The sequence below is a fragment of the Parus major genome, chromosome 17 (assembly GCF_001522545.3).
Source record: "Parus major isolate Abel chromosome 17, Parus_major1.1, whole genome shotgun sequence".
Classification (NCBI taxonomy): domain Eukaryota; kingdom Metazoa; phylum Chordata; class Aves; order Passeriformes; family Paridae; genus Parus; species Parus major.
Window position 1 is genome coordinate 6,664,536 of NC_031785.1, and position 11,698 is coordinate 6,676,233.

The following is an 11,698-nucleotide window of genomic DNA, read 5'->3' on the forward strand; positions in this document are numbered from 1 at the left end:
AGAAGAGAAGAGAAGAGAAGAGAAGAGAAGAGAAGAGAAGAGAAGAGAAGAGAAGAGAAGAGAAGAGAAGAGAAGAGAAGAGAAGAGAAGAGAAGAGATTTCTTATTCTCTTGCATATTGCAGTGCCTGGTGGGAAGGCATGAGCTGCTTTCCTGGAAGTTTGATACTTCCAATGTGCAGATTAAAGTCACAGAAGTAGTTTTGGGTTATTCTAAAAATTGTACAGCTTTGTAGAAAGTTGATACAACATTCTGTAATTTATTTCATTTAAATGTTGGGGTTTTTTTATACAAAAATTTTAATCCATTGCCACCAGTTGTGCACGAAGAAACGTTTCTTCCCAATAAATTTGGAGATAATTGTCTTATTATACATTTTGTCTCATTATTTGTAGCTATCTGACAGTGATAGAAAATTAATGGGCACATTTAGGATAAGGCAACAATGACTTTTAGTCCTGCTGGAAGAGCTGTCACTCCCCTAGGGGAAAATCTGTGCTGCAGAGTCGCCACATCTTCAGTGTGGGCACTGAGGGTTGGGCTGAGCTCATCTCCTGCTGCCTACAGCCACATCCCACGAGCAGGGCTGGCCCATGGAGCCTGCAGCTCGTTTGTCCCTCTCAGCTGCTCACAAGGGGCTGCACAAAGCCAAACTCGTGAGTCACCCACCCCCAGTGAGCTCTGTCCCCCTGGATGTGCTCACAGGGATGGGTTGGGGTGGGGGAGAACCCCCAGTGCTGTGACTTCCATGTGGTGGGAGATGACAAACACAGATTTTCTCCTTTGCTTCTGTGAGTTCTTCCTCCCCCAGGGACGTTTTTCTGTCCACGCTCAGTCACAGTGGGAGGGAAGAGGAAGGAAGGTGAAGATACCCCCAGCTCCCATGGCCAGCCTGTTCCCTAAACTCAGATAAAATTCCTGGAGCTCAGCCCCTGCACAGACTTTCCTTCTCCCACAAACAAGACCATTCATCGACTCCTAATTTTATTTTATTTCTTTCAGCTGACTTGGCACTGAAATGGAATTTAATGAGTGAAGGTCTAACTGTCTGAGACTGACAACTTTAGTGGTGTTAATGCATCCTGTGCAACTTGTGCATAAAACAGACAACTTCTCAAGGTCACTGGGTATTTGCTTTGGTGCAGCAACAACAGTGTCAGTCTTCCTTCCAAACCCAGCAGATCAGATATAGCCAAGGAAGTATTTAGAACCTAACTTAGAAACACGAAAAGGACATGTTCTCTCCAGGTACTCAAATGATTCTTTTAAATTAGCAGGTGATTTAGTGACATTAACCTTGAAAGGCCCCAAATCTATCCAGCAAATCTAAAAGGAATGGAACCGATTTCTCTGGATTGGTGAGGTATAAAATTACATCGTCAGTGTATAATAGCTGAAACTCTCTTATTGATGATTAACCACATTTATTAACAGCAGGCTATAATCCCAAGATGTTATTTGTACAATGACTGAGATGTAATATAGAGCTTTCTAAAGGACCAGATCATGAAATGCACCAAAGGTCACCACAAAACCCCGGAGAAATTAGAACATCAGTCTTGAAAGAAATCTATAGTTAGTTCTATTGGCCCTTCTGTCTAGTGCAAAACAATTCTGACAGGTTGATTCCTCCAAAAGTTTCCTTATTTTTTATTTCAGTCCCTGACTGTAAGTTTAGACCCAAACCCTACCTGTGCTGGGGATTCTAGCACTGATGGAAACCCCTGGGAGGCTGGAAAGAGCAGCTTTGATGAGCTTTGGGTACAAATCCTGAGGTGGTAGAGGAGTGGAAGTGCTTACTCAGGTGAGGATTATTTACTTGTACCTTTTTTAGGGATTCTTTACAGAATTCAGCAGATCAGTAGAAATGCAGAAGTCAAAATATCCAGCTGTATGTCTTTATTCTGCCTCCCTCCTGTCACCAAACTGCCTGATGTTAAAATCTCAGCAACTAAATTTCCTCAGAAGCAGAAGCTCCAACTAATCAGTGGCTGGAGTTACCTTAAGTTCCACTAAGTAGTTTCTCCCCAAATTTACTTTGTGCTGGAAAATAGATCTAAGTAATGGTAAATAGCAAAAGTTCTACTGACTTTAGATGTATTAAAAGTAATAAAAGACATTTTTAATACCAATTAACTTCCAGTAAAAATGAATTAGGTTGTTCCTGGAATGTAACTTGGGAAAGCCCAGCTGCCAGGGCTGTTAATCATGTCATGCCTTAAACAATATGAGCTGCTTGCAGTGGGCAAAGTGCTTCCACCCAAATGGAGTTTTGTGATGGATTAATTTCCACCCAGAATCCCCATTCCAGCTGTCAGGATGAGCTCAGCCTGGGCTGAGCACCAAGAATCCCCCAAAACATCTCCCTGGACCAGCAACAGTGGTCCAGCCTCTCTGTACAGTTTAAATGCACTCAATTTTGTTTTCACCTGTTTTAATTCTCTGTCAATCTCAAATTAAACTCAGGACTCATCAGTAATCCCCATGTTCACCCTAGCAGAGCACTGCTGTATTTTGGTCAATAACTGATGTGTTCCCTCTCAGAGCTGGTGGTATTTTGGTGTTACGGTGTCTGTCCTTCTGTGTGTGCTCTATAAATCACTCTTGCAGCCCTTGCAACTGAAAATCATCTCTGAATGTAAAGGAAAAATTGCCAGTGATACACAAGGATGTCCAGCTCACCCACCTAGAGAACACACACAAAACTTCACCTCACTCTCCACTCTGTCCCTCTCCACTTGCATGAAATTACTGAGGCAGAGAGGAGACAATTTGTCCTGAATTTTAAATAACATTCCATTGCAAAATGCTGGAGTTAGCAGTGGCAGCTAAAAGCTCTGCTTTGGTTTTCTGAGCTGAGGAGGAAATGCAGGCTAACCCACAAGATGTTAAAAAAAAAAACCCTAAAAATATTATATAAACCTAGAACTGAACTATTCTCTTGAAAATCATTTGAAAAGGGCAGAGTATTGGAATTTGAGACAACAGGAAGAAAAATGATCTTACTTTGAAAAGTCTGTTTGCATTCTAATGAGAGAGGTTATTCTTGGGAAAATAGGCACCTTTCCTGAGCTCCTGCAGCAGTGGGTGGGATGTCAGGGACAGATATCACACTCCCTCTGACTTCTTCATGTTGGACAGACAAAAAATTACAGCCATTGACAGCAGTTAATGAGAACCTCTGAATGGAACCAGCTCCATAAAAGGAGTCCATTAGAGCAGAAAGTGGCTTTCCTTCTTCAAAAACATTGTGGAGAGCTTGAAATGCTTCCCTCTCTTGAATTAAGACAAGAAGCTGACATCTTTGAAACCTTTGCAAACCTATAATCAGAAGAAATATTTCACACTGGAAAACTGAAAAGGGTTTTTCGTCTGGTATTTGAACAGCTCCCTCCCCTCCATAATTAAATAGCTAAAAGGTAGCATAGTTCTTTGTTTATTTTAAAGTCATGACATTAATAATTCTGCATTAATTTAAAAATGGAAAGTCATATTGAACTGGAAAATTGGCATTTTTCAAAGAAAATGTCAGAGCAAAATGTTTTGACAACTCTCAAACTTAAAAAAATATGGTCTTGAGGATCAAGCCAAAACCATTTCCCAGCTTGTAAATTTTCACCATCTTAAGGAAAAATGTTATTGGGGAAAAAAAGAAAAGCCAGTTCCAAAGCTGTCTGTCATTTGTGAGTTTTGTACAGGTATCCCCAGGCTTTCTGGTGGAGCTGCTGATCCAAGGACCTCCTTCCATCCCAGAAAGTGTCTTCAGGGCTATCTTCATCCCCTTCCTCCTCGTGATTGCCTGTGCACAGCTCTGGATGAATCGGGCTGAAAAATGTCTCCAGAAAAGAATTGCCCATGGCCACAAGTGAGAGCACTTTACATCCACTGTTCCATGGAGCCTGATCTCCCCCTGATGCTCCTGGTTCCCTCACAGCCCAGAGCTGCTGTTCCTCCCCCTAAACCTCCTGAAATCCCTCATTTTCACTCTTTCCAGCTGTGCCTGCAGTCCTTGGGAGAGATGCAAGGCCTGGAGATGGGAGCATTTCCTTCTCCATGGAGCAAAGATCTCTATTCCAGCTGGGCACTGCCCACCGAGCTGAGGATATCAGCAATCCTCAGGAAAGCTTGGAACCGAGAGTGGACTTGGGCTCACTTTGGTCCTTCCTGCACTACCCCATCCCTGGCCTCTTCTTCTCCCCACCCTGCCCATCCAAGAGGAGCTCCAGGGGAAGATCTCTGTGCAAACCTCGCATCTCTCCCTGCAGATGAGCCTGAGGAGCAGATAAGGAGGGTTGGATGGCAGAGGAAGGCTGCAAATGAGCTCCCATTAGCAATTGCTGTATATCTGGTGAGGGGCTGGTAAACAGTTCGCACTTATCTCTCTGCTCAGCATTTAGCTGATTTCCATAATGAGCTCCATTGAACTGAGAGGCCTCGAGGTGTCCCAAGGCTGTTGAGATGCAATGTGTTCTCTAAATCTGATTTATGTAAAGGTGAAGGCAATTGTGTTAACAAAGGAGAGGAACACGATCAACATGCAGCCTGCGCTGGCTGGGAAGAGCGCGGTGGCAGCGCCTGGCGCTCTCCGAGCGGGATCTGACAGCAGCCAGGGAGACATTGAGATGCAGCCTTGGAAAACACAGCCAGGAGGAAGATGTATGGGGCTTATTTATTATTATCTTTATTTTTCCTCCCCCTTCTCCCTGCCCCTCTTCAGAAGAGAGAAAAGCTGCGGCTCTGAGGTTTGCAGAAGGTCTTGGAGCGCAGCCGCGTGTGCACGGTGACCGCAGGGTCCTGCTGAACCCCACTGCTGGGGCTCAGAGCCACCCTCCCTTCCACCCCCAGCCCTATCTCAGCCTGGCAGGTTCCTCTGCAGAAATCTCACTCTGGGCCCCAGCACAATCTCAATTCCTCCTGCTTGCTCAGGCGCAAAATCCTGCAAACCCCAGCAGTCCCTTCTGTGGCTTTGAGTCTATCTGTCATAACCATGAACAAAGGAAAGAAAACTCACACGGGCTTTTTACAAAATCACTTATTTCTTTGCATCTTCTCTGAGGGCCCCTGTTTCCATCCTGTGTCCATGCACTCCATGCTGACAATCAGAGAAGCTTTCCAAGGTCGTGCACCTCAGCAAATACTTGGAGGCAGCTCTGAGGCAGGTGGACCTTGGCAGATTTTGGCCACAATTTACAGGCAGCTAATAAAACTATAAAATAATTCCACTAGGGAGAAAGCAGAAATCTTGTCATGTGACTGAATAGAAATTAAGGGTCTTGGAAAAGGAAAAAAAACACTGGAAAGAGATGCTATCATTGGGAATAATTCTACTTGGGTTGTAATGGGAACTGCATGACTCAGTGGAGCTCTTGCATGGCTGGATGATTCAAGCAAGGATAATCATAAAGAGAGATGAGTAGAACATGAAAAAAAAAGGATTGGATGCATATTTTTCTCATGGTAAATTAAGAGAAGGTAGTAGGAGTGGAAATTCAGACAAGGCAAATGCAATGGAATATTTTCACAGCAGAACTGGCCATCTGCATCTGCTTTACTCCCTGCTCACAGGGTGGGGATGACAATATCAACATGGCTGTCTCTAAAGGAGAAAAGAGGGGCTTTTCTGCCAGTTTGCATTTAATTGTGTACTTTTCAATTTTTTTACACCAGCTATTCTGCTAAACTTGGTTTCATACGCAACAAATGCGAACCACATAAACAACACGTCTGTCCCAAAGCCTTATTACAATTCCCAGAGCCACTCACAGCCTTTCTGAAACCCATTATTATAATTATAATCAAGAATCACAGGACACTGTGATTTGTGCCAAAAATACAGATACACTGAATTGTTTGTAGAGGCCACAGAAAGAGAGAGTGAGAGAAGGGATGGGGAGTGAGAGATGCAGCCTCAGCACTGCTTAATTCAGGCGCGGTAACACCCACCCTGTTTAACTTTCCCTCTTTCATTTTCCAATTTAACTTCTAGCTGCTGAAATCCAGGCTAATGTTTGCTTTGTCCTCTTTATTCTTCTTTACCCTCGATCCAGGGAGCCCTGCTTTTCTCCTTCTCTCCAGCAGCCCCTTCCCTGGGGGAAGAGGCAGCTCTGCTCCAAGGTGCAGTGTTCAGCGGAGGGAAGGAAAAACCCCCTCTGGAAATTGCAGCAGCAGCACTTAGCAGATGCAGAATGCAGGTAAACTCATTGGAAAATGCAAATGCAGCGTGGATCTTCAATTTATTAGGCTTTTGCACACAGTTCCTCTCTCCTGAAGCACTTTGCAATCAAAAGACCCTGGAGTGGACTATTTTGAGCCCTGATTCCTCATGCTAAGAGGTGATGCTGATTAGGTTTTGCCAGCACAAGGCACTGATACCAATATTCTTCCAGAGGGTTTTCCAGGGAGCACGAGGCCTGATTCTGTTCTGATATTTGCACATTTAGGGAGTTACACTGGGGGTGTCCAATGCTGTCTGGGCACTGGAGCAGGTTCAATCTCCTCAGGTCTGTGCTTTAACAAACAGCTCTTCAGGGTTGCTTTCATATTTGGAAGTATATTTAAGTGTGTGTGTGCCATGTGTATGCATGTGTACATTTGAATATTCTATACAAACACCAGAATGTGCATAAAGAAGATGATGAAACAGAGAAAACACCTCCTGCATGAGAATGAGAGCAAAGTATGCCAAGAATGGTTCTTGCTTTAAAACCTCTCCCTGTCTGAGAGCCACCTCAGTGCAAATTTCTCTCCTAGAACAGAAAAACTAATGGCCAATGCATTCTTTTCAGCCCAGAAATTGAGGGCAAGAAGGATGAGGGCAGCTGCTGGATCAGGAATGGAGGCACCATGGATGGTCTTTACATCCCAGTTGCTCTGGTTTGCTCACAGAACACTTGAGGACTCTGGTACTTAACTTCAGATAAATTGCATCTGTTTCCCAGTCCTACCAAACCAGCCAGTGTAGCAGTTATTTGTTTCCTTGAGATGATTATAGCAGATAGCTCAGCTCAGAAGCCTGGTTACACCCAGGGGTGGCTCAAAAGACACAGCAGAGGACAAAAAGTAGGACAAAGCAGCCTGAGATCCCAGGGTAGAGTAAATCATGTCAGAGTTTTACATTTCTTCGAGTCTGCAGGATACCACAGGAGTCCATTGGCTGGATGCACCTCCCAGTGCCCACAGCAGAGCTTAAAGGAGTCAGTCTGAGTTACACCAGGGAGGATTTGGTCCCTTCTGTTTCATGGCCGTTGCCAACTCCACTCACACACAGAGGAAAATATTGCTCAGGCTGAAGCTGAGCCAAGATGACCACAGAGGTCATGAATCTATAAAAAATATTAACACTTATTAGTGTAATAATCCTTTTTATGGCACCATAAAGGTACATGATGCCTTTCAGGATGTAGATAAACTCCATTCCCTGTGCTGAGGGGCCACTTCTCCCACAAAATTCTCTGGATTGCCAGTGTGCAAACCCCTACTCTTTGTCTTCACTGCCCTGGGACATCATCCATTGATGAAATCTTCTGTGGGAGGAGTCCTGGAACCTCCTCTGCACACTTCCACCAAAAAAACCTCAAGGGACGTGGAAAAAAAAAAAAAATCACATATTCTTTTCAGGTTTTAATAGTCTAAATGTGGAAAAAATTTGCATTTCCTTTGTCGCACCTTTGGGCTATAGCTGCTGTTCCTCTGCTCTGCAGGGAAATGTGGGGTGCAGTGGGTGGATGGAAGTGGGCTTGTTCTGGAAAAGTAGGACAGATGAAGTTTTTTGCTCTCCATTTTCCCATGAGGTGACTGGGTGATCTGAGGGATGCTGGGGGAAGTTAGGCTTGGAGTCATGCTAACATTACAAAAATGATGTGATTTCCTGCACTCCCAGGTGCCAGAGAGCACAGGGAGAGCTGTAGGGCTGGAGAGGGACAGAAGATCTCTCAGGGAGATAAATAATGCTGCAGCACAGAATCCTATTTCTGGACAAACCCAAAAATGCAGCTCCCAGGCTTTTCCCCACACACCAAACCCTGGGTGCCTGCAGAAATAACACACTGACATTTTTTTCTCCAGTAATAGGAGGTAATGATAGATGGCCCAGAACAAAGTGTTTGATTAAAAATGACTAATCAATTCGTTAAAGATCAAAAATTAACCTGCCAAAAAGCACTGAAGCTTTCAGAGACCCAACCAGTCTATTTTTGCTGCTCATGTGAAGCTGTGTGGAGAGAAATCCTCTCCTGCTGTGCAATCCTGTCGAGTCAGCAGCCCTGGGTCAGGAGATGTGTGACAGTCCAGTGAGAAACCCAGGCTGGAACTGCTCCCTTCTCTAGGTTGTTTTTGGAAGTGTTTTAATCCAAAATAATTACTTGAACATTGGGAAATTAATCTCTTGTCAGCTTCTGAGAGAGGAATTTCTGATGGAGACTTTCTGTGATTTTTTAAATTTTTTTTAATTGCAAACCAAAAGTTGTGATTTGTGATGCAGAGAAGGAATGAGCAGATCTTGAATTTGAATGAAAATATCTTGAATTTGCCATGAAACTGTTATTTAGGAATTCTCAAGTTTAAAACTGTTACTTATACACTTCCAGGCTTTACTTTTTTCCCCAAAAATCACTGTCTTACTTGATTAAAAGATACAGAGCTTTGATTTGTTTCTTATCCCATTCCCACCCACTCCCCCCTGAGTACAAATGGCTTTAAGCAACATTACTCTAGACAGCAGATGTTACTTGTTTCAGCTAAAATAAAATAATCCAATGCTTAAAAACTCCGAAGAAAACAATCAACTCCATTTGATTTGGAATGCTGATAAAGTAAGAACAATGACCCCACTTCTGACTGATAAATACACTTTTAGTCCTTGACATTGGCACACAGAATTCACAGAAATCTCAGTTCTGGTTGGTATCAAAGTGCAATAAAAGGGAGTTGCATTGACTCAGAGTTTTTACCAACAGCAGAAAAGAATAAAAAAATCAGCACGTGGTTAATGAAGATGAATAGACACAGGGAAAATGGAATTTTCCTGTTTCCAGGGGATTTAAAACAACAGTGAGTAAAATCTTCCTAATAACATAATTTAAAAAAATAGCATGTGGATGTGAAATTAATCTGGGCTGCCACTGCATTGATTTCAGCCGGCTTCAGGCTGAGGATTTTCTTCAGAGAGAAGTAAAGACCATGGACAGGAGAAAGTGACCCTGAAAAATCTGTGTTTGCTTTGGCACGTGGTGAGATCAGCACCCCTCTGTAAGCTCTGGGCCCACATGTGGCCATGGATGTGACACCCTGCAGTGGGACACCTGGGGACACCAAGTTCTGGGGGTCCAAGGGACTCCCTGGGGTTCAGGGCATCGATGAGGTGTTGGAGCAGCCCTGATCATGGCTTTCCCAGACTATGGAAATCTCCTGTACAGACAGATCTCGACATCCCCCACTGTGTTTTCTGCTTTCTCCAAGGTTAGGTGTGTGATGGTGGCAAAGAGGAGCTGAAGGAACATGGAGACAGCCATGGGCATGGTGGAACCCTAGAATTGCAGGATATGTAGGATTGCAGAAATGCAGGATACAGCTGTTTGTGTCCTGCCCCAAGCCTGCAACTCATCTGCTGTGCAAACATGAGGAAACCACCTCAATTCATCTTCCCTAGCTGTAAAATTGGGAAGTAGACACTCACCTTCACTTTTTGACATCTATGGATTAAAGAACTCATGCAGGTTTTTTTATTAGCCAGACAAGTTTAGTCCTACAGAGAAGTGAAGCCATTCTGCTGGACAAAGGAGAGATCAGTGTCCCTGCTCAAGGCCCTGTGGCAAAAATTTGGGAACTCTCCTGCTGCTGCAGGGCTGCACAAACACAACTCCTGCACTGAGCAGCACGTGGTGTCTCTCTGAGGAAGGGAGGAGGCTGGAGGACGCAGTTTTGGCCGTGGTTTACTCCAGTCTCTGGCAGCAGCGGGTTCTCTGAAGCGCCTTTCCATCTTCCTGAGGGATTGGCTCAGCACAGGCGGTGCTCGCTGTAGCCTGACACAGCAGCCACATAAGGTCAAGCTCACAAGATAAACGGCCCTGGCTGTGTGGGGGGCTCAGCTTCCCCGGCGTTATGGCACAGGAACCACTCTTCCATTACATGGAGATCTATAAGGAATCGCTGCCATTAACGGACTCCATTAAAAGCAATACATGTGGGAAAAATTGCACTTTGATTTAGTTTCGCAATGTGGAGATATTGGCAAGATAATCACATAAAAGTGACACCTTTTATAGCCAAGCTCTTTGATTTTATGTCAGTGAGTTTCAATTTCTCACATTTTTATGTTCATATATAGGTCCTTGTTCTAATGTATGCATTAGCTGGCGTAAAGGTTAAATAGATTGTTTTAGCATTTCGAGATACACGTTGTGGGTATGCACAAATCTTCAATGAGCTGGGTGAATTATTTTGGGTAGGCAGGAGAACGGAGCAGGGATTATTCCTTTAACTTGGTCCCATCTGAAAAAGATTAAAAAAAAAAGGGGAACAATAAGAAAAAAATATTCTATATATGTAATTTGATTTGAAAAACAGATCCGCAGGCTTCCCAAGAATGTCAGAAGGAACAGATGGTGTGGGTCACCCTGCTCCATGAAATGCTCCAAATCTGAATATTTATTTTTAAACACAGAAAAATATCTATTCCTTGTGAGGCAGATTGTGATCTCCCTTACATCAGCAAAACTGTCTGGAGCTGGGATTGGCACTGGATTGATGCTGAGAGTAAGAGGGGGCTGCTGAAGCTGAGGCTGTGCCCTGCCCCCATGGAGAAAGTCGGTTTCAAGGTCTGGTCCCACAATTAAGCAGCTGAGACTGAACTCCTGTCTTGTTCCAGTGCTTGCACAACCAGGATATTTTCTATACAAAAATATTTCTATACAAAATATTTTCTATATAAAAATCCCAGTGGTTAAGGTACCCCATGTAGGTGCTGAGTCTCCTGTAGGAATTACAGGTAAATCAGGAATGATGCCATTGGTGTGACTTTTAAAAGTGTTTCACTCTTGCCTGTGTGAGCTGACAGGAGTTTGCTCCAACCATTCCTTATCATCACATTTAGCCTGGGCCAAGCACACACCTCAGGGAAGTCATATTTCAACAGCCCTTAAACCACCCTGGTATATTTAATCTCTCAATTCATCTTTTCTCTCTCTATCCTCAATCTCTGTTCTGCAAACCCTTCTTCCCGTGTCCCTGCTACTTTACCAAGAAGGCTTTGAAGGACTGGTATTACAAGTCTAGGTTCTAACAGGTAATATCTCTCTCTCTCTCTCTGTTTTTTTCCCCCTTTTTAGTTATTTCTGAAAGCCTTTTGCCTCTATCAGTTCCTGAATCTCTGAATAGATTACTCTTCAACTCATGAAGGAAATTCAAGTTATGTCTTTAAATCTTCCTCTACTCCCCCACTTCACATACTCCCAACACCTCTTTGTCTTTCCATTTCACCTCATTTAAATATTCAGCCCAATTTTGAGGCTTAATAATGATGAATAAGATTGAGATTAGGATTTAATAAGAATGTTAAGGAAAGATTTGTCATTCCAATGGCTGTAGGTCTTGGCTGAAATTGAACTGGCATCTGGCCTCTGGGCGTGCGCCAAGTGGAGCTCTCGGCTGGCTCCACTTATGGTTTTCTCCAGAAGAGCAGGAAAGGTTTCCTTCACTCAGCT